At 28.6% G+C, this 5333-nt stretch overlaps 1 non-coding gene across 1 annotated transcript; it reads left to right on the forward strand.

The window, feature by feature from the left end:
- The first annotated feature begins 4973 nt into the window (after positions 1-4973).
- On the forward strand, positions 4974-5046 carry Trnav-uac (transfer RNA valine (anticodon UAC)). The gene has a single exon. It is a non-coding gene; the product is annotated as a tRNA-Val (tRNA).
- Positions 5047-5333: the final 287 nt, after the last annotated feature.

Here is a 5333-nt window from a genome sequence, read left to right on the forward strand (position 1 = left end):
CATTTGGGATAAACAACATGGTCACCAAAGACACCTAAAATAAATAAATAATTTTCTTCTAAATTCTGATTAGTATTAAATTAATAATTTTCAAGCTTATCAGTTTTATAAAACAAATTTTAAATAGTTATTAAGCACTGTTATTCGTATTCTTTAATAATAATTTAATAGATTTGAAATTCAACATTTGGGATAAACAACATGGTCACCAAAGACACCTAAAATAAATAAATAATTTTCTTCTAAATTCTGATTAGTATTATATTAATAATTTTCAAGCTTATCAGTTTTATAAAACAAATTTTAAATAATTATTAAGCACTGTTATACGTATTCTTTAATAATAATTTGATAGATTTGAAATTCAACATTTGGGATAAACAGCATGGTCACCAAAGACATCTACTAACCAATTTTTTTTAAAAAAAATGCGAATTTTTAATTATTTTGAAAAATGGCCTGTCTACTTAAAAATTGAAATGTTTTAATAACTCATGAGATGCCCCAAAATAACTTAAAATTTCTTAGTATTCTTGTTTAGAATTCTGTTTCTTTCTTACAGGAATAACTTTTCACATTTTACTAAACAAATTTTTAGAAACTAGTGTAGTAAATTGACTGACTTTAACAGAATATCTTTTGCCTTGGTGGGTGTGGACATTCCGTTTACAAAATACATTGTTTGGAATTAAATAAAAAGTGATTGAATGGCAAGGCGATACGTTGGTGTTATTTATGAGCAGGCTCCTCCTTGAAGTCGCATTGTTGTTGCCATTGCCATCGTTCTGTCAACAGAATACGAATTCCTTCTTCTGCTACTATTGTGAATGCTATGAAAATTGAAATAAAACTTTCAGAACCACCATTAGAAACAAGTTACTCTACCCCTCAAAGCTTACCTGGCGCTCTTGACCACTGATTTACTGACCATGAACAATACAAAATAGGTTTTACGACAGGATTCCCAATCTTGGGCATTTCATTTTATTGCCACTTATCTCTGCGGTCAGCCAGGAACTGACCAACTCTCATTACCGTCGGATGTGGTTCATTCTTAATCTGGTTTATTGCTTTGGCCTTTAAGGAAGCCGTTATCAGTGTCAAAAAGGCAGAAAAAGAGGAGGCGTTTTGGAGCGAATTTATGGGGCTTTCGTAACCCGCTGTGTCAGGAGAATGGGCCTCTTCCACCCTTATGGGGATGGGCGATAAATTGCGGAGGGGGACGGGCAAGGTTGTCATGGAGGTGCCATTCCGAATATCTAGGTAGTGGCTCTATTTTTCGGGCAACCTGCCCGCGTCTGGAGCCTCGGGTCAAGCAGAGAGAACCTTAATGAAGTCACCGGCAGTGACAGTTCGGTGCATTGAACGGAACAAAGGTTTCTGAGTAGAGCTTTGTTGTTCGATCTGCTCTGACCACCTGTTGCGAAAGGGTAGGGAAGAAAATATCGACTACTGAGGAAAATTTCTCAAGGGTTGAAATATATATATCCGGTAGAAAGATCCTTTTACTTTCCATTAGTTTTACCAAAAAAAAAAAAAAAAAAAGAAGAAGAAGAAGAAGAAGAAGAAGTTATTTTAATTGAAATTCGATGGTGTTATTAAAAGAAAATTACTATTAGGTGAGTTGTTAGTTATGCAAGACTGTCTGATGCACAATTTTCTATCGCCTTTTTCGTTGTTATCATTTGAACACAAGTTCTCGAATGTATTAGAGAAGATTTATTTATCTCCGAAATTCATGATTTATGTTTTTATCTTAGTAATTAATTCCTTACAAAAGAATTAAAAATAAAATTGAATGGTATTTAATAAATTTTAAGTTTTTCTTATTTCAAGTATTGAAAAGTAGCAGAAAGAAGGGAAGTAAAAATAAAAATAACAAATCAATTAATTAAAACTAACAATTTGGATTAGAAGAAATGGATTGATTTGATTTGAGCTCTTGTAATTTCGTGGAAAAGTGTCATAAAAACACATTATTTTATAATAGAATGCTTATTTAAATAGTCGGAGAATAGCAGATTTAACATCAAATCTGCAAATGAATTTAATCTATTCTTAAAAGTTCTTTGTTCGTGCCAATATAGATATTTTCACATCTGTATTCTAATATATAATTAATAAATATTAAATAAAAACTTCACCGATGAATAAATTTTGCAAATCGTAAAATAATTTTAGATAGAATACAAACTTTATTAATTAATTGATAATTAAAAAAAAACAACAACAACTTAAATGTCATTTGAAAAACTAATATGTAAATATTTTAAACAAGCTATGGAATCAGATATTTTTTTTATTTAAAATCCTGCTCATATTTTCATAATTTGATCATTATAATAATGAAGGAATGATGAATAAAATAATATATTATATACAATTTTACAAGTTCAATATTACGAATAAAAGGAATATATGGCAATATAGGTGGTTACACTTAATTATATTTTTACAAAATTAGGTATAAGATGGCAACAGTAATCTTAAAAGAGCTCACAAATAAATTTCTTTTTGAAACTTATTCATTTATTATTTTTATCAAGAATCAATCAAAATGATGTTCAAAAACAAATCTTTGTACAACGTTTGTAACAAAAACAACTTTGTAGACCGTTTTAGAACATTCTTCAAAAATTGTTCCAAAACGTTGTATTAACGAGAATGACGAGCTAAAAAGGTTGCACTGTATTATGTAACTGATTTTAAATTACATATACAATACCATGTAAGGAATATCAAAAGAGATAACACGATTCAATTGTTGAACAATGTATCTCGCTTGGTTACTTTTTATATTTTCAGAATTCTTCTCATTTTAAAAATATATTCCATGCTCTTTTTTTTATTTTTTAAAATTAAAAAGTTATTTTAATTTCTCGAGAATTTGTACATCATAATACACTGTGCATTAAAAATAAAAAAAAAAAAAAAGAGAAGAAATTTTTTGCAGATATTATACTAACGCATATGTACAGGCAGATATTATTGCGGATTTGACCGGTAAAACGTCAGTTTGCACTGTACTTATAAATTAAATAATAATTCAAACTGCTTCTGTAAGAATATTGAAATGCTATAATTGTACTATAAATCCTTTTTATATATGATTTTCAATGTTGCAGTCAGCGGGCTTGTAAAGTGTCATAAGTCACAACAACACAACAACGTTTCAATGGAGATGTGAGATATTAAAATATACTTTCGATATCCATTAATATGGTTTTGAGTACATGTTTCCAAATAATTAATTTAACTTACTAATTAGATTTACTGAATTTTTCGTAATAAAATTGAATCGTTTGCTAAATTATAAATAAACATCATATTATATTTTTGATAAACCCAAAATATGTTTGGCGAAATTTAAACTACTTTTGCAGTTGTCACGTATTCAGTTGTCAGTAGTTTAAACCTGCTTATGTCATTAGCAAAATGCAAAACACTTATAATTAACAGTCGTTCAAGTTCTCAAGAAAATGGATAGACAAAAGAAGAAAATTATACTAAAAATAAAATAGCCACGTATACTTTTTAGTATGATAACCAAATTGCATTATCGTAAAAAAGCTCATTTATTAACCTTAATAATGCAATAAGTAAGTTAGGTAAATTTTTTGGCCTATGACTAATGGCGTATGACTAATCTGATTTAGAATTTCAATTTTAATAAACCGTTTTTTAAAAAAAATTTGTGTCAATAAAAAATTCCATATTTTAGTCGACACATGTTCAGCAGATATGGTGTGAACCGTAGCATGATGATTGTCATAGAAATCAAAACCACACTAACATAAATTAAAAAGAAGTTATAAAAACAGTCAAAATAAATTTAAAAAAAAATTGTATTCATTTTGCGAGTTTAATTTTGTTTATGTTTATGAAATCAGATAATGACAGTGGAAATCGAAATAAAATTTAAAAACAGACACATGTTTAAAAAGAAAGAGCGAGAGACCAACTCAGAGAATTAGTTGCAAACGATATTATATAAATTTAAATTCTATAAGAATAACTTTCAAGGCTTTTGGATCATTCATTCATATTTGATTCCTCACCTAGTCAAGAGTGGGAAGACATGTGACACACTAAACTAATAAGAATAAAGTTAAGGAGAAAAAAAAATTTTTTGGATTTATGCGAGGAAAAACTTTAGTGAGTAAAAAAAAAAAAAAAAAAAAAAAAGAGAGAGAGAGAGAGAGAGAGAGAGAGAGATTTCTACTACTTTTGTTTTAAATTAAATCTAAATCTAACAATTAGAATTCAAACAATTTGAGAAAGACAATGAAATTAGAATTTGGGATGCAGAAAGTTTAGTTTTAATTCTTAAAATTTTTCGGAAAACTGACTTAAAAAAACACACACACAATTCTGTGAATCGTATTAAATGTTCAAGACTATCATCATTAGAATGATTGTTTTGTTTGTCGGTGCTAATCATCGATAAACAAAAGCGATATTATGGGTAAATACTTGCAGAAAATCATCAAAATAACATAAAGTATTAAATAAAAAAAATTATACATTTTGAAATTCGGGTTCTTAGGTGCATGAAGTCACCATCACTTGCATGTCAAATTTCATTGTCATAAGTGTGATAGATTCGTCTAGACACCGCAGTCACGGAAACACGCTCGCTCGCAAACATTTCCTCTTATAAATAAGGAAGTGTATTATGTATGCTTCCTTAAATGTGTTATGTATTAAGTATATTTTAGCTTATCATGAGATTCACGATTTCATCAGCGCCAACTTTTTCTATGTTTTGCTTGCTTTATGGAAAAGCAGAATTTTTATTCATACAAGTATATTCGACAAATATCTTTTACAATATTAAAAAAGTTCGCTGTCTTGCATGATGTTGATTTTCACTGCAGCTGAAAATGTCACATCAGCTGACAATAAGTATAAACATTAGTTCATATTCAAAATAAAGCTAACAGTTTTTTAGATATATCTAGGTTGTTGATGTGGGTTCTGTGGTGTAGCGTTTATCACGTCTGCTTTACACGCAGAAGGTCCCCGGTTCGATCCCGGGCAGAACCAAGATCATTTTATTTATTAAATTCCTATATTTCACAAAAATTTACATAAATGCTTCATTCAAAGATGGCTATCGTGTAAATAACATTAGATTTTTTAAATTTTTTTTTCTCTTTTCCGAATTCATTAAAGTTAGTTAGAAAAGTTAAAATTATGCGAGTTTAAATTTAACAAAGTGTCAATTTAAATAAATTGCAGGATTTGGAGATTTTGGATTATCAATATCAAAATTAAACTAAAATGTATAGGTTACATACTAAAAAAAAAAAAAAAAAAAAAAAAAGAGCTTT

This window comes from Argiope bruennichi, chromosome 10 (assembly GCF_947563725.1).
Source record: "Argiope bruennichi chromosome 10, qqArgBrue1.1, whole genome shotgun sequence".
NCBI classification, from domain to species: Eukaryota; Metazoa; Arthropoda; class Arachnida; order Araneae; family Araneidae; genus Argiope; species Argiope bruennichi.